The sequence below is a fragment of the Topomyia yanbarensis genome, chromosome 3, assembly GCF_030247195.1.
Source record: "Topomyia yanbarensis strain Yona2022 chromosome 3, ASM3024719v1, whole genome shotgun sequence".
NCBI classification, from domain to species: Eukaryota; Metazoa; Arthropoda; class Insecta; order Diptera; family Culicidae; genus Topomyia; species Topomyia yanbarensis.
The window spans coordinates 202,744,972-202,764,301 of NC_080672.1; the positions used below are offsets into that span (position 1 = coordinate 202,744,972).

The following is a 19,330-nucleotide window of genomic DNA, read 5'->3' on the forward strand; positions in this document are numbered from 1 at the left end:
TTAAAGCAAAGAAGAATCGACACTTGGTTGTATGTCTCGGTTTCGGGAGAACTTCTCTCGCCGGTGTATTCACCGTCGAATTAACTCCCATATAGAATTGGACTGGACATAATATAAGAAGCAGATGAGTTCCTAGCATTCGTCCACCAATGCTACAGATGCACCAGCCAATACGATGATTATTTGCTGCTGAAGGCACAAATCCCCGATTATGTACGGGGAACGTGCCATTTGAGCCAATATATTCCTGCTACCGGTTGTGGCCACTGACGTAAGGGTCAGTTCCAGAAAAATATTCTTTTTCGCGCTATCATGTGGGAGGGCAGCGGCTTGGTATGGCCAAAACAGTTTCCTAGAAAAAGATGACCTTTGTAGGGATTTGATCACAATTTCCAAGAACTAACTAAGTAAGCTTCGGTACGAAGATTACCAAATGCTCGGTTAATCTGAGGGTTTCAAATGCTAGATTTGTCAGTTTAGTGTGACTAGTAGAAGAGGCAGGTGTTGTCCGTTTGTAAAGTTCGCGGTGTGATGTGTTTTGAACGGTAACTAATTGACATGAACATTCTTAATCAGTTTGCTAAAACGCTACGTTTTCTTTTCCAACCAGCTAGCTAGAAGTTGCCATTCAGTAGCAGTCATAGTATACAGTGTTGTGTGCGTATTTGTGAGTTTAAAGATAAGCCTCGTGCTCTCGTCTCGTGCTTATTTGACGCGTCGTGTGCGATCTTAATTTCTCGACAGATTCGCAGCGGTCAACCACCCAACACACCACAATATTAAGCTAGTGACAGCTTTTCACCCCACCGTCAGCTCTCAAAGTTTCTCATCAACGCGCCTTTGGCTGAACAGAACAGCCAACATGCTACGATCGACAATCAACATCTTCGTCTTCGGTTACGTTCGGGGTTTGCAGCGTCCGTGCCACCTCGAGCGAAGCAGCGGTGACGAATTTGGCACCGGTTCCGTGCGATCTAAGGCGATCGCACACAGCAGCAAATCCGCTTTCATCGTAACCCGCATCACATAAAAAAGTCGTGAGTAACAATATGCACGTTTTCGTTTTATGATTATCCATGCACATATGACCCAAAGCAGGTCCGCTGCCCCTTAATTTCTAAGCGAGCATTGCGGAGTTGACCGGCCGCTTACACAGAGGCGGCTGAAACAAAGCACGAACAAAGAGTACACATGAAGTATAAGATACACGCCACAAAAGTGTGTAGGAGATAGACAATGGGAGGGGGAAAGGAAAAGAAAGAGACTAGGCCTAATATATGAATGAAGCAAGAAGTATGTGCTAGGATCGAAAAATAAAATTTTTTGAAAGCTTATGTGAACTTTCGAAACCGTATAAATGCGTCGCTGCAAAAATTTGTCTTGTTTTTCAGATGCCCTGAAACGCATAAGATTTACCTTAAATGAAGCAGTCCCTTTATAGCTAATTATACTGATTTTTTTATGTTGTCGGTTTTCGTTTAATTTTTGTTATATCGTTGATGATTTACTGGAGAGGTTGACTCCGAATTCAACCGGTACGAATCCCAATTCTCTCATTTGGTCCGTCTTCGGTGGGATTTGTAGACTTTACCAGTGATGAGAAGAACTGGTCCGATTTACACAAGCTTAGTTTCAAATGAAGTTTACCACCATCGGTTGCTATTGAATTTTCTATTGATGGAAATTCCGGTTCCGAAGTTACGGTTTGAAGAGTTCGGTCGCACGAAAAATTCCCATATAAACTGGTACCACCATCATGGCCAAATGATATGCAATACATATTAAAATGTATGCAAAATTAATTTGATTTGCGGTTCTAGAACACTAGTTTATTTATTTATTTATTTATTTATTTATTTATTTATAATTAATTAATATCAACAGACACAGTATGGTCCTAATGATAATTTCTTAATCTATTTAAAAAGTCAACATGTAATCTGCTACGTGGAATGTGAAGATCGAACTCGGATGACACTCTGTTGAAGGTCCGCTGCAAACCAATGATGGCACCGTTTACTCCATAGTTAGTCCGGCGAAGAGGTAATCGGAGGAATAAATTATTGCGAAGGGCGCGAGGGCGAACGTTCAAATTTATCGCACTGAGAAGCTCGGGGCAGTCAATTCGATCTTGCAAAATATCCGAAATCGTCATAGCACGGAATAGATCCCGTCGCACTTGCAATGTATCGAGTCCAATAAGCAAACCCCGGCTTTCATAACTTGGCAGCTGGTGAGGGTTGCTCCAAGGCAATCGACGAAGGGCAAACCGAACAAATCTGCGCTGTACTGTCTCAATTCGATGGACACCGTTGAGATAATGAGGGTTCCACACAACTGAACAATATTCCAGAGTTGATCGAACGAGTGAGCAGTAGAGAGATTTCAAGCAGTAAATATCTGAAAAGTGCTTAGATATTCTCATTATGAACCCCAAACAGCGTGACGCCTTTGCGACAATATAGCTGATATGCTGTTTAAACGTCAGTTGTTCATCGAGAAAAACTCCAAGATCTTTGACGCAATTCGCTCTGTCAATTGTGGATTCAGCTAGACAGTAATTGAATCGAATTGGCGTTTTTTTCCTCGAGAACGTAATGACCGTACATTTCTTGGGGTTTAGGGTCATTCGGTTGATCTCGCACCATTCCGCAAACGTTTCCAGTTGGCGTTGAAGGAAAGCTGCATCATCAGTATTCCGTATTCTATGGTATAACTTGAGGTCGTCGGCGAAAGACAACCGTGGTCCTTCTAAACAAAAGTTAACGTCGTTGAAATACAGAAGAAAAATCAATGGACCGAGATGGCTGCCTTGCGGAATACCAGATGAAGCAAAGAACTCTTCGGATACACAATCACCTATCTTGACTGCTAGACGACGATCACTGAGATACGATTGCATCCAACGGAGAATATTAGTACCAAAGCCAAGTCTATCCAATTTTGCCACTGCAATAGCGTGATTTATCTTGTCAAAAGCAGCGGAAAGATCCGTGTAGATAACGTCAGTTTGAAGGCCGTCCGACATAGCATCTGTAACATATGTTGTGAACGACAGAAGATTCGTAGATGTTGAACGTTTCGGCATAAATCCATGCTGAGTCTCGGAGATATACTGTTTGCAGTGGCTGGAGATGGGTTCCAACACAGCCATTTCAAACAGCTTAGGAACTGCGCTTAGCGTTGTAATACCACGGTAGTTGTCAACTACCTTTTTATCACCTTTTTTGTGAACTGGAAACATGAAGGAGGATTTCCAGAGTTCGGGAAATACTCCGGTTGTTAGCGACAATTGAAACAGATGACAAAGAGGTTCAATTAGACCGGCAGAGCATTTTTTTAGAATAATAGTTGGTATACCACTTGGGCCTCCCGAGGTTGAAGCCTTCATTTTCCTAATCGCCAGTTGTACCATATTATTGTCGATATTGATAGAGTTCAAAGACTGGTATGATTGAGGTACATTGAGAGCCGCGCGTGAAGCCTGGGTCGATGTCAGTTTCTCGTTGGAGAAAACACTCGCGAACTTTTCAGAGAATAGTTGGCAGATCTCCTGTAAACTAGAGCTCATACGTCCTCCATAGCTCATCGTTGAAGGCAACCCGGATTCCTTTCTTTGCTCGTTTACATGCTTCCAGAATGTTTTAGGTTCGGACTTCAACTTACGTTGCACGTTTCGCAAGTAATCGGCATGGCAACGCTTCGATGTCTTTTTATAGACTTGGTTAACATGAACGTAGTGTTGTCGCAGCACGTAGCCCCCAAACTTGGAGTACTTCTTCAGAGCGGCTCTTTTAGTCGCTTTTAACCGTCTCAGCTCGGCAGTCTGCCACGCTGGGTGCTTAGATTGAAGGCCACTTCTTTTGGGTACATAGCGATCGATAGCATAGCTCATAACATTGGAGAAGGTCTGCACTGCAACGTTGACATCATCATTGTCGAGAATTTCAGTCCAGTGGATATTCGACAGGAAGTCAATAATGCTATTATAGTTGGCTTTTCTAAAATTATAGCTGACGGTGTCAGAAGCATAGCAGTCATGCTTCACTCGAATCGCTTCAAGCAATATATGCAGGGGAGGGTGATGTCTAACAGTCTTTACCAGGGGGAACGGTGCTGCGGTAACTTTTGGCGCGTAGTCAGATTTGCTCGAAAAACAGAGATCAAGGATTCTGTTGTTCTCGTTCACCACATTATTCGTTTGGCGCAGCAGATTTAGACTGTAGCAGTCAAGCAAACTGGTGATACCAGCATGAAAAGATGACAATTCGGGATCAGCGAACATAAATCCGTCAGAAGCAGAGCGCCATTTTAATCCGGAGAAATTGAAATCACCAACAATCAGGATCTCATCAACCGGGCTTGCTTGAGCGGAAATCCGTTCCAGTGACTCAGTATGTGAATCAATCAATGTCGAATCGCGAGTGCGGTCCGGTGGAAGATAAACCACGCAAAGAAAAAGTGCGTAGCCAGCCAGTTTGATTCGCACCCACACCTGCTCGACACAGACCCCCAAAGTATCGTCAATCAGTTGCGCTTTCAATCGACGATGGATAGCCACAAGTACCCCGCCGCCGGTAGCCTTGAGACTGTTACGTGAGCTGCGATCAGTTCGGAAAACATCGTAGTTGGCACCAAATGCTTGCACTGACAGAGTGCTATCGCTAAGCCACGTCTCTGTGAGGGCGATTATGTCGAAGCATTCATCCGAACTTGCTACCAAATAATCTTCGATTACTGAATTCATACCACCGGCATTCTGGTAATATATTTGTAGGTTTGAATGCCGCGATTGATTGCCGTTGGTATCGATTTGGAAGACCCCTTCACCACTCCTGCACACAGGACCGGGACGACTGGTGAACGCTGGCTGCAATGGCTCGACTATGGCAGGGGGATCTAGGGCTTCCATAGTGCTAGCTGCAGTGCGTCCCAGGGTGCGATGAGTCATACCAGCATAGCATAGAGTGCTTAGTCCTTCTGTGATCGTTGTAGAGCCGAATGTGCTATGAAGAGACGTGCTCGTTACGATGGGATCCAAATTTTGTTTTTGACATTGAAGATTCACAGCGGCGGTAGAGTTGTGTTCATCAGCAGACTGTAAGTGAAATTTACATTGAGGGCGTGCAGCATCTTGTATTGCTTCGGAAGGACATATACCCTTCTTGGCTTTACCTGACACAGAAGAAGTCGCCGATTCGCCAGGTAAACCTAAATCGCTCGCCGGGATACAAGAAGTTGGACAGATGAGTTTATCCGGAACAGCTTGGCGCTACTGTCCACCACCAGATGGATTCTTCTCCGCCGCAATCCTGATGATAGGTCGTTGGATTTTTGAATTGGTCACAAATTCACGAAAGTAGATGTTCTCCGGCCAAGAGTCTTTGGACAGAGCCTTATCCCTGTATGATTTGCTAACGCCAACTTTGAAAGTAATGAAGCTCAAAGTTGAGAGATCCTTGTCCTTAGGAACTAGACGAACTATTCTCGGTTGCAGATTCTCCCCCAGACAATCTTTCACAAGGGTAGAAACTTCATCATCCGTCGTGCTGGGATCGAATGCTGACAAGTAAACCCATAACAGCTCCTCAGGTGGTGAAATTGTTTTTATTGTTTCAAACGCAGCTTTGGATCCACGAATATTTGGAATTTTTGTTTTGAGCGAATCATCTTCCCGTTTGCGCTTAGGCGTGTTTGAAACTGGATTATATTCAGCAATTCGATTCCAAGGCGTTATAGTTGGGGATAGCGGTTTTGAGTCAACTTTAACCGAGAGAGCTTTGACGACATCTTTCAAATCAGCTATGTCGTTCTTTATAGATTTCAGAGAATTGTTGTCAGGCACTATGTCGCAACAACGCGAAGCCATTCTACGGAAATTATCATTCGAGAATAAGTCAGCACAGCCGTCGCACATCCAGAATAGATTCCGTGGGTGGGTTCCCAGGACGTCACGAACATCATAATCCATCTTGACGCATATCATGTGGAACGAATTTCCGCAGTATCCACGACATGTGATTCGATCAGAATCATTAACCACTTTCGAGCAGTTCTTACAAGCCATGCTGTTGATGTAGAAATAACGCCTAGCGGGTATGCAATATGCGCAGGAAAACGCTAACGGGTAACGTGCGTCAATGGAAGCGAACTTGCACGCAACGTGCGACAACTCAACTACCCACCAGCAGATGTCGCTTTTGGCGAAAAAATTGAGCGTAACGTCTGTGCAGTGATAATGTCAAGTGAAAACAAAAATCACAACCAAAAACAATCACTTTCACGAATCACACCGGTAGATATAATCGTGCTTGAAGTCACGAAATTTCAATGCACACGTACTACCGAATAAAACGATATAGGGTGATGAGCCTATTTTGGCACCATTATGGAGAGGGTCGCACTATTTTTTGAACAACTTAAAAAGAAGCCATATTACCTATAACCTTTCTCAGAATAAAGTATCAGTGTACTGTTTCTTAAACATCTGTATAATGCTTATTTGGCAGAATTGTCTCAATTTTCAGCATAAATGAAAATAATTGTTCTATTCTGTGCATCTATTCCCACCTGAACGTTCCAATTATCGCCTCATGGGTGTGCCGATTTCCACCTCATCGAAAAACAATCTAGTTGAAACGCAATGCCTCATATTTCATTTGCGTCGATTCTAACTAGGTATCCAGATCATGGACGCCAACGCGTGATTTGTAAAACGAATTATTCTGCTTTTTTCAGCCGATCAAAACAAACGTAAACATTACGCACACGAAAGAAACTCATCAGCTGTTAGTAGAAGAGCGCCCAGAACTGCGCATGCAGGAAATAACCATGCGAAAGTTAACAACTGGAATATAAAGTTCACATCACACATTACTTCCTCCCGATCCAAATTGTATGTGCAGTTGAAAATAAAATATCTGCGATCAACAATTAGTTGAATAACTTGAAATAATTGATTACTTATACCTGAAATTGCATAACATTATGTTTTCAAGTTCATGTTTTGGTTTGGCCGCACTGGTGATTCTTTTCTGTATGATGGATGCAAAAAGTTGGTTTTGATTGTGGTAGTGTATCAGAAAAACATGCCAATAATAGGAACCCCCGTATTTAGTTTTATCCTATTATAACACTAGGCCTATTCTAGTGTTTGACGAGTGCTTTTAAAGTGAAATAATCGTAAAAAGGTTCTCCAGCTAAAATAAAGGTATGTATCAGTGCAATATTTGATATATTTGTGCCGGAATAACGAGATATGAGGCGGTAAATGCTGGCTCGAAAGTGTTTATTTTGCTAAGCGCCGTTGCGTCCTGTTTCGGTTCACTACGCGAGTGAGGCGGATCAGCAGATATTTCAATAAGGTGATTTTGTTTTAATTAAAAGTTGGATTTAGTGGATAGTTCTGAATACGTATGTGCACAACAAATAAAGAATATAACTTGAGCTTTTTTTGCACACCTGTTTTAGCCAAATCGATATTGTCATTATCTCATATGCTTGGTTCGAAACCAAGGGGTACGAAATAGGGTCACAATAGGCTCTACTGCCATAATAGGCACATCACCCTACAGACAAAACGAGAATAAAAATAATCGCGAGTGTAAAACACTAAAAAATCAAAAAAAAAAACTATCAGCTCTACTGACGACCGGAATATAGCAAACAGTGATGCCAATAACACTGCCATTTATTTATTATATTTCAACTGACCTTCTGGGTGTTATTGAAAACGTAGCTTAGAAAACAACTTACGCCATATTTCATCATATACAATTAGAAATAACGCTCATTCAAAAAATGTTGACAACATAATCTTATTATCACAGATATCATAAAATGAACATTTTATTACATTTCAGTTACATAAACTTGCAGTGATCTCGGGTTTCCATGTTTTACGACGTACAAACTCTCTGAACTTTAAACCACGAGGTCACGATAATGCTTAAGTTTTCAATCTATCGACCAACACGATTCTGAACGAAGCGTAATCAAGCGTGTTGCAGTTCTTCCATTTGGGTAGGAGTTTGGTCGTTTCTATATCACTGGTACAACTTTGCTATCGACGTTGGACAAATAAAATGCAATTTTTTTATCTTTTTCTGTTGCTGATCGAGCGAGTGGCGATTCTGTTTCATCTATTTGGCTTATACCAAGGGGTGAGTCGCTTAGCATAAATCGAGTTGTGCTTGCAGACAAACAGCGTGATAGCCTGTGCCGCAATGTGCCACGATGTTCCATGTCGCTCAGCAAAAAAAACACGGGTCGCTGTGATCTTTTAGATACACTTTGTTGACTGTTTTCTAGTTTACAGAAGTGTGCCTCAATATGCCACACATGTGATAACGAGTGATATGACAGTGTATTACTGTGGATCATATTCTTATATCGTGTTTTCGTTGCTAATATAGTGTGTATGGTACATTGTCCTAAGCGACTCACCCCTTGGCTTATAGAGTAAGGTGGGGTAAAAGTGCGCATGGGGCAAAAGTGCGCATAGGACTTTTAGAAGCACACAAGCGCTAGAACCTAGCAACTCTGTATGGATTTAGTATATCATTAAGTCAACTAATCGCACATATAAGCATGAAAGGTTTGAATATAGTGGCTTGAAATTAAGGGGGAAGGATCATTTTTCGCTGTTTTGATGTAATTTTTTGAATTTTGGGAATCATAAATTGGTTGTTTGAATAAATCAGGATCTATAAAACTACAGTACCTTAAAAATCATCAACATATGGTTCGTTGCGAGATTTATTTGATTTGATGAAAAAAATTCAGTAATTTTCGTAACAATTTAATAAGTTAAAGAACTGACGGTGGGATAAAAGTGCGCATAGCATATCCGCCCCAATAAAAAGACGCGAATGAAGCTTTTCATATAAAAATTGAACTAATTCTTCCATGATTTAAAGAAGAGACCAGCATCTTCAATAACTGCGAGCGCACCGGTCAAATTACGACTGATATGAGCGGTTTAGGAACAAAAGCATCAGCATAACTGGTTCCAAGGGAAAATATAGAGCTCCGAAAGCTCAGAGTAATTAAAAAAGAAACAAAAAACTATGCATATGTAAATAAAGATATATTTCCAATATAAATAGCATATTCGCAAGAATTCTTGTAGTCATCCACCCAACTATGACAAATAATGATGTTACGAGGGGTGATCATGAACGACATTGTCTAAAAGATGAAACATTCAAATTTTTTCAACATAATGGAAAACTGAACAACATCAACCGAGGCAGAGGGAGGGGTACTTTTTAGTTATGAAGGAAGAGCAAGAGGGGATGGATATCCTAAAATTGATTAGTTTAATTTATGGGCGGTAATAACTCGGCTATTTAATCAGTACGCACTTTTGCCCCGTGCTAAGCGCACTCTTGCCCCGACCATGGGGCAAAAGTGCGCATTTGAGTATTCATAAGAAAATAATTATTTCTCGGATTACAAGCAAAACCAAGAGATATCTAGTATTACGTTTGGAAAATGTGTGATGAGAGTATTAATTTGTAATCATGCCGATTTTCTAGTGTTTTTCTACCAATAGTTATTTTACGAAAACTGTTAGGTGCGCACTTTTGCCCCACTTTACTCTACTCGATCTCGCGTTCCTATGAAGTAGGGGAATTATGGTTAAAACCGACACCTTAAGCTTAACGCTTTTTCTAAGTTTCCACAAAACCAATAAAATTATAATTTTTATGCAGAATTCTTCTTCAGAAAAGTCTTAACAAGACTTAATTTTTTCAGCGCTTCAAAAAATTAATTTCATTAAAAATTATTGGTTGTAAAACTTGGAAAACAAAGTGACTTTTTGTAGGCACTGTGGGTAAAACCGACACCTCATAGGGGTAAGATCGACACCCCCTTTAATTTATTTTCTATATATATTTTCTATATTAAAATCTTTATCTTTATTAAAAATGAGATATATGCGTGATTATTAAAGTGTGAGTATGTATGATGCAAATATGTACTTTTTATTGCTTCATCATGTAGTGAGGGGAAGAAAGTTCGAAAGCGCAGTCCTACTATAAATAAGAGTATTTTATGCTATAGGATTATTATTCTTGATATGGGTATTTCCAAATAATCCTTGCGCACATCATTGCAACCTTCAGTGCCATTTTATTGCGCAAAAGAAGTTTTGCAAGCGTTCTACGTTCTGCTAATTGGATTCATTCACTTATAAGTGACACACACACTTCTTAGTAAAACTATCTTTTTCAGATTTGATTTTTCGGACTCTGATCATCAATGATCTATTGGGGCATTTTTAATTTTTAAAGAGACTTACAAGAAATAAACACAATAAAAGTATTTCTGTGTATTTCTGCTAATACTATAGTGTTCTAATAGGCTAATTGAAGTGTCACAAAGATCCCCAGCATTTTGCAATAAATCGCAAGTATACACAACCATCTTAACAGCGTGTCAGTTTTACCCTAACCATAGGGTGTCGGTTTTACCCCAACAGCGCACTTTTTTTATAAAAGCAATTAAAAATATTGCATTTCTCAAGCTCGTCTTCAATGCACCTAGTTGATCATAGGAAAGGATGATAATAATAAGTACTGAAAAATATGGTGATCTGAAAAGTTTTTGTTCGGTTAAAACCTTAAAATCTACCAACGAAATTTAACAACCAGACGAGTATGAACGCTGCTGTCGTACATATGTTTTGTTTATTTTTATGACATTCGGCACACTAACGTAAATACAATTTTTCCTCAAATCCTCTACATAAGCGTATGTGTCATTATTATGAATAATACATTCATATGTGTCATTATGAAATGAATAAAAATTTGATTTCTAGGGAAAGTTATATGCATGATGCCAATATGTGATTTTTATTGCTTCATCATGTAGTGAGGGGAAGAAAGTTCGAAAGCGTAGTCCTACTATAAATAAGAGTATTTTATGCTATAGGATTATTATTCTTGATATGGGTATTTCCAAATAATCCTTGCGCACATCATTGCAACCTTCAGTGCCATTTTATTTCGTAAGAGAAGTTTTGCAAGCGTTCTACGTTCTGCTAATTGGATTCATTCACTTATAAGTGACACACACACTTCTTAGTAAAACTATCTTTTTCAGATTTAATTTTTCGGACTCTGATCATCAATGATCTATTGGGGTATACACAAGTTCATTGTCTCATTGTGATAAAGTTCGTCCATGACAAACCAAGAGAAAACTAGACATTTGGTTTGATGGGCTTTTTGCAGAAATAGGAAAAGCTTCGATAGAATCAGATAAGCAAAAATTACAATTTTTAATATTTAAAGAGACTTACAAGAAATAATCACAAAAGTATTTCTGTGTATTTCTGCTAATACTATAGTGTTCTAATAGGCTAATTGAAGTGTCACAAAGATCTTCAGCATTTTGCAATGAATCGCAAGTATACACAACCATCTTAACAGCGTATCGGTTTTACCCTAACCATAGGGTGTCGGTTTTACCCCAACAGCGCACTTTTTTTGCTTTTCTCAATAGAAAGGTATTACAATTGCTCTGAAAACCGACTTTTTAACGGTTTATAAAAGCAATTAAAAGTATTGAATTTCTCAAACTCGTCTTCAATGCACCTAGTTGATCATAGGAAAGGCCGATAATAATAAGTACTAAAAAATATGGTGATTTGAAAAGCTTTTGTTCGGTTAAAACCTTAAAATCTACAGACGAAATTTAACATCCAGACGAGTATGAAGGCTGCTGTCGAATGTTTTGTTTATTTTTATGACATTCGGCACACTGACATAAATCCAATTTTTCTTCAAATCCTCTACATAAACGTATGTGTCATTATTATGAATAATAAATTCATATGTGTCATTATGAAATGAATAAAAAATTGATTTCTAGGAAAAGTTGTGGGGTGTCGGTTTTACCCACACACCTAGAAAAAATAGTGTAAATTTACGTCTCCTGACTCTGACATATACGAGCATCAAAAATGACTTAGTTTTACGTTTGATTTTAATTTTACATGACGTTTAATTTTGTAAATCATGTAATTTTACTCCACATACAGCGTTTGTTCTGAATGGTAGGAAGTGTAATTTTATGTTATTGCGCATGTAAAGTATATGTTTCATGTAAAATTGAATGGAACACGGTAATGTTCTGTCATTTCGTAAATTACGGTTTGTTGAATTGTGTCATGTTTGCAATTACGTCAACGATAAAATTCAGATTTTTTTGGTGTGCACAGTGTCGGTTTTTCCCACAATTCCCCTACGGGTGTTGAAACAGGGGTTGAGTGGCTTTTTCCAATAGCTCTATACGGAGCAAGCAATGCAAGCGTATTTGTAACTTTGTTGATCTGCTGCTTCATATACGTTATTTCGTTCTCAACAGTGGCTTGCGGTTTTTCAAGTAATTGCATTGTATCGCGCATTTTTAAAAATATACAAGCACAATCGTCACAAAGCCAAATAACATTACTGGAGAATGCATCTGTGAGCTCCACACACGTAGCCTGGAACTCTTTTGCTCATTTTTTTCACATACTGCGTACAAGTCTGTATTGGCGATCAACACTTCTTGCGTTCCATTCTGTTCAAAACGGCTAGCAAAAACGATCTGGTGAAAAATGGCAGCACAATTCAATGCACGGATAGCACAATTCAGTAATAGTATTTCTGTGTTTTTTAGTTTCTCCACCTGAAATCACATAAATCAAAAACTACCAATTGGTCAGTAAGAGAGAGGATGATTGAGCAATCTTTCTTACACATTTAAATATTTCCAAAATAAACTTAAAAATCGGAGAGTAAAAATACACAACTAAAGCGTAAGAACAGGCCCGTGCGAAAGGGGGTGGGGTTGGGGGTTCAAACTCCCCCCATGAAGGTTTTGAATTACTTTTAAAAATTTATTAACTTCCTGTTCAGGAAAAAAAAACTTTATAAATCGATAACTTTAAGTCCTACAAGTTCAAGTTGTTCAACAAAATACTTCATTACGAGCAATTCTAAAACTTTGTCGAAGACACCAACTTTCTACCCTGTCAGTATAAAAAGTTTTTTTTTTGGTTTGATCGTAGTATGACATGCCTAATTTTGATTTATTCTGACAAACTATTCGTTCAAAGATACCCTGTGAATATATTCAATGGTTTGACCTTGTAAGTAGCGGTTTGCCCACTACTCGGGTTCTGATTTCCCGGAGAACCCTTCGTTTCAGGGCGGCCTAGGTGCCTCCACAGAATTTCGGATTTTCGTAACAACAAAGAAAAGTGAATAAATAAATAAATTGCTTTTACTGTGTATACTTCCTCAACACTTCACTGGTTGTTTCTTACGGTCCGCTGCTGCTGGCGATGACTGGAAGGCGGACGGTTGCTTCCCGGGACTACAACGGCCGCGTTCTCCTGTGGTCGTTGGCTGCTCCGGCAGCGATCCTTAACAATTAGCCAGGGAGGTGAGCTTTGCTACTTCGTCGGAATCTCCCTAGCGACGGTGGTGACGAATCACCGGATTCTTTGCTCCCCTCAAAGAATCCCGGAAGACACCTCAGTGTTCTTACCAGGGGGAGCCGCTGTCCACCCTGCTTCGCCCTCCTTGGCTATTAACTGGGAAGGATAGCAAGGCTCGTTCGGCATATCCTTCCCAGCGAGGGCTAAATGGTGCATCCGGATCCTTTGCGGTTAGCCAGGGAAGCGAAAACTTCTTTATAATTAGCTTCCCCCGACGGCGATCCAGCACCACACACAATATGAGTGCCCAAACCACGGGTCGGCACTTTCCGACGGATATCTTCCGTCACACACGCGCACTTCACACAATTGCTGTTGTTGCTGTTAACTGTCCTGGAGCGGTTTAACGAGGACGTCTTGCATATACCGTGATCTGTCACTAACTAAACTATCACCGCGATGGCCGCCTTCTACCCGACCAAAACAAAACCGACAAATCGCCTCGGTGCATAGCTGTCATTGCCCTTGCAGTATATCCAGCAACCGATTGAACAGCAAAAGGAGAACGGTGACCTAACTAACCCCTATGTTATTTATCTACAAACATAAAACAAAAATTATCAAACCTAGCTGCACGAACAAAACCGTTCACATACGCGAAAATGAACAAAATTCACACTAAAAAGTGAACGGTATCGAACAGCTGTGAGCATAATTTTACATGTCAACAAGTACACTCTAGGGAGTGTATACCCACAAATAGGTATATTTCCACCAAGTGCTAAATTGTTACCCTGACGGTTTACAACGGGAAAATGTACTTTTGCATATAAAATATTTAAAATAATCCATAAAGAATTGTAAAACGATCCATAAAAAAGTTGTCAATGTTCCATAAAACAAAACTGAAAATCCATAAAACTGTGTGAATGATCCATAAAAAAGGGTGATTTGATCCATAGATTATGTAAAATTGAACCATAAATTGGTCTCAAAAGAGCACTAAAATAGTAATAAAAGAGCAATTAAAATGAACCAATGCCCCATAAAAATATTGGAAATGTTCCATAAAATGATACATTTTGCGGCATAAATTAACTGACATTGATCCATAGAATATTAACAATGTACATTAAAACACGTCGATATGTTCCATAATATCGACAAAAGTGTTCCACGGTATTACAAAATGGAGCAATAAAATGTCAGAAAAAGTTCCATAAATTTGATGAAAATGTTTGCTAAATAATTTTTCTTGGTCCATAGAAGATGTAAAAATGAACATTAGAAATGATTCATATATCGAACGAAATTATGGTTCATGGATATTTACAAAACGATCCATAAGAAAAGAAAATGTAAAACGACCCATTAATATGTGCTTATGCATTAGAAAAAATAAATTTAATGAATTCATGCGAAATTTTATGGTAAACTTAAAAAATAAGTTGTGCTTAATAATTCTCATAACAGTGACAGTGTTTTAACAAGTGAGCTTATACTGGGAGCTAGTGTGATGCGGCTTGGCCGCATATCCGAGGCCAAGGATCCGAAGCGGCGCAAAGCCGCTGAGGATCCGTTGGACGAGGCATTGATTAACCCGTAGCTGGAATTGCAGGCAAACCTGTGGTCCTCTCGTTTGCCCGGTTTACTTAAACATAGGGGCTATAGCTAGTTAAAAGCCGACTGAGCGGCAGCGAAGTCGGACAGTGCACAAGAAAGCGATGTGGCGTAGCCACATTAGTCAGTGTTCGTGTATAAAGTGTCCGTTTTCGCTTCAGATAGTTATTCAGATAGTATTTGCGACTCATGCCAGCCTGTATAGGTGGTCTAATAACACTCAGCGCTCTAATATCATAAATACCCTGACGTTTAAAGAGTTGCCATAATGATTTCAGGTTAGCTAAGGTCAGTTAGCTGACTAGTTGGGTACGGAAGCTGAAGTTTAACTATAATGTATGCATTGTTTGTTGTAGTTTGACATTACAACCAAATGTAATAAACTTTATTAGGGGCCGTACACAAATGACGTAGCTTTTTTTCGGCGATTTTTGACCCCTCCCTCCCCCCACGTAGCATTTGGTCACAAAATTCTAACCTCCCCCTCGCAAATAACGTAGCATTTACCTACCCCCTCCCCCTCGTCCCATGCAAAGCGCCCGGGAGATGAAAAAAAAATTGCATATGTTTTTCAATTATTTTAAATACATGTCCTTTCAAAATGTTTTACGACTTTTATCAACATTTTCATTATAACAGCAAATTGCGTGCAAAATAAGCCCATTTCATAACAAATATAGTGTTGATAGTTTTGTTTTGAATTTTATAAGTCAAAGGGAGCATGAAGAGAAGTTCTCTCAGTTCACAATCGTGCAGCCGCCAATGATTGTAAGAAGCATACGTTCATCTAAATTACTAAATTTTGTTTGGGTGAATCCGAAGTGAAAATTTAATTCAGCTTTCAAACTAAGTCTACTAATTAGCAACATTAGCTAACTAATGTAGCAAGTTAAACCCGCTTACAAAATCTGTTTGTATTTTCGCGAACTTGCAATTCCGCGAATCGTAAAATTTACCTCATGACAAAACTGCATCAAAAGTAACTTGTTTGAATTTAAATTTATTTCTCTTGGGAATGGATGATCATTAAATTGTTTTCTCTGAACAATGGGTTTTAAACTTAATGCTACGTCGCACAACTTCTGACCCTACCCTCCCCCTCGTCACACTTCGTCACAAATTTGGTATACCCTCCCTACCCCCCAAAATGCTACGTCATTTATGCATGGCCCCTTATTAGTTCGAATAGCAAAAATTTCGCATGAATTCATTAAATTTAATTTTTCTGGGGCATAAGCACATATTAATGGATCGTTTAACATTTTATTTTCTTATGGATCGTTTTGTAAATATCCATGAACCATAATTTAACGTTCGATATATGAATCATTTCTAATGTTCATTTTTACATCTTCTATGGACCAAGAAAAATTATTTAGCAAACATTTTCATCAAATTTATGGAACTTTTTCTGACATTTTATTGCTCCATTTTGTAATACCGTGGAACACTTTTGTCGATATTATGGAACATATCGACGTGTTTTAATGTACATTGTTAATATTCTATGGATCAATGTCAGTTAATTTATGGCGCAAAATGTATCATTTTATGGAACATTTCCAATATTTTTATGGGGCATTGGTTCATTTTAATTGCTCTTTTATTACTATTTTAGTGCTCTTTTGCGATTATTTTATAGTTCAATTTTACATAATCTATGGATCAAATCACCTTTTTTTATGGATCATTCACACTTTTTTATGGATTTTCAGTTTTGTTTTATGGAACATGGACAACTTTTTTATGGATCGTTTTTCAATTTTTTATGGATCATTTTTGTTGTTTTGGCGGCGCAAACTTAGGGCTGCCGTTTACAACCTCTAGTGAATTAAGTTCACGTTTTTGGGGCTTCCGACCACTATCGGCGGTGTCTTTTGATGACTCCTTCTCGATAACGAACATTTACCCAATTTGTTGAGCTGAGTCGTTTGGTTCACAAGACTAGGTCCAGGCATCTGAAAAAATCTTCAAACTTGGAGGGTTTCTGTACGTTTCTTTTAAAATAAACGGTAAAAAAAATCAAAACTCCTCCCTTGAGATTTTTCTGCGCACGGGCCTGCTTAACAACAAAAATCGACAACTAAAGACCAATCGAAGTATATTATTACGTTTCTTGATGCCCCTGGAGAACTTCCCAAACTCCTGAGTTAATGTCTCATCTATTTCTCAGCGAGTTCTTTATCGATTTTTTCCAAACTACATTCCAAATGAATGATCACACTTTTATTAATTTCTATTGAATTTTATTCAGATCTGTCTTTTGGTTCCAGTGTTATAGGTTGGTTAGTACGGTCGCACAAGAATTTGCCACATAAACTGTTACAATCATAATATCTCAGAGTTTATTTTATTTATTTATTTCTTATCTTCGGTATACACCTTACAGACACATGTTAAAACTATATATTTCTTATTAATAACTTATATCTATGCTTGGAAACGTTAAAATCATACACCGAAGAAGCTTCGTTAAATCTGCGGCAACATCTTTCCGGTGGATTATTTTGTCCATATGAAGTACGGTGTCTAGGGATCCACAACAGAGTGGGGTTACGAAGAACACGAGGAGGCGCATACAAATTAACGCTCGAGAGAAGATCGGGACTGTCGATATTACCTGACAGCAAGTCGAAAACAAAAATTCTTTGCAGGAAGATACGGTGAGTCGCCAGAGTCTGCAGACCGAGTAGCATACATCTATCGGCATAAGGAGGCAACACAACTGGATCATTCCATGGAGGTTTCCTGAGGGCGAATCTCACAAAACATCTTTGTATACGTTCTAGTCGGTCAATTTGAACGGCATGGTATGGTGCCCACACTTGCACAGCATACTCCAGAACACTTCTGATCAGGGCACAGTAAAGTGCTTTTAGTGCGTAGAAATCATCGAAGTCCGCCGTGTTCCGCTTTAAGAAGCCCAGCATTCCGAAAGCCTTAGCAGTTGTCGCGGTGATATGGTCGGAAAAGCTCAACTTCCTATCGAAGAGCACTCCCAAGTCACGGATCGAGTCGACGCTTTCAATTGTTCTTCCTTTTAGGCTGTATTCATAACGTCCTGGAGTAAGCAAGCGTTCGAAACTGATTACTTTGCATTTATTACCGTTGACTTCTATTCCGTTAAGCGTGCACCATTCTTGAATAGTACAGATATTTTCTTGAAACACTACGGCGTCAAGTGCAGAAGCGATAGTTCGGAAGATTTTGAGATCATCCGCGTACAGCAGTTTCCCAGACTTGATCCGACTACAGATATCGTTAATAAACGGAATAAAAATAAGCGGGCCCAGATGACTGCCTTGCGGGACACCTGTGGGTGTTCTGAATGTGCTTAAGCGCGTGTTTTTTATACTCACGAATGCCGAGCGATCGGAAAGATACGACTGCAACCAGTTTGTCAGCCAGGTGGGAAATCTCAAACGCTTTAATTTCAAGATTGCGATGTTGTACGGTACTTTGTCGAAAGCTTTTGATAAATCGACGTAAATTGCGTCCACCTGATGACGCTTCTCGACGGCGGAAAACAACTTAGAAGTGTAAGCTATCAGGTTAGAAGTTGTTGATCGTTTTGTGACAAACCCGTGTTGATACTCCGAGATAATGTGGGATGCAGCTGCATACGTGACGTTGTAGACCAGTTTTTCGAGAACTTTGGAGAGACAGTTTAATAATGAGATACCTTTGTAATTTTCGACGTTGTGAATATTTCCAGCCTTATGGATGGGAACGATATCAGCTTCTTTCCAGGCGATAGGAAACATGCCTTCAGCGAGAGAGCGATTGAAAATGATGCACACTGGAAGAGACAGCGCGTAGGCGCAGCTTTTTATAAATTGGGGCGAGAGATGATCGAGGCCAGGCCCTTTCGACAAATCAACAGCAGTCAGAGCCTTCAAGACGTCAGCTCGACTTACAGTGGGACGGGAGAGATTTATGTTGTACGATGGTAGTGTTTCCAAATACTCTTCCGAAGGGACGGTATAGTCGCTTCTAAACACTCCGCGAAAGAAATCAGCAAACAAATTTACGGTATCAGTTGGAAATTTCGCGCTTACGTTTCCAAGGAAAACGTCAGTAGGAGTACTACCAGATCGTTTTCTGCTGCTAACGAATTTCCAAAATGTTGCAGGGTGATCGCGAAGGCTATTTTGCACATAATTCAAATACTCACGAAAAGCGGAATTCCGGGCCGTTTCATATTGCAGTTCTATCCGTCGAAGAGTAACTTTGTTTTCGTCTGATTTATAGCGGAAATAACACTTGCGTTGT

The 19,330-nt window shown here is 39.5% G+C and overlaps 1 protein-coding gene across 5 annotated transcripts in view; it reads left to right on the forward strand.

The window, feature by feature from the left end:
- LOC131692272 (chromatin-remodeling ATPase INO80) overlaps positions 1–19,330 on the forward strand; it is a 1,041,557-nt gene that overhangs the window by 784,927 nt on the left and 237,300 nt on the right. The window contains exon 13 of one of the 5 annotated variants that reach the window (XR_009305948.1): positions 745–1,037. The exons of the other annotated variants lie outside the window; for them this stretch is intronic. The gene's annotated coding sequence lies outside the window, so the exon portion shown is untranslated. The remainder of the gene's footprint in view (positions 1–744; positions 1,038–19,330) is intronic. 5 annotated transcript variants of the gene reach the window in all.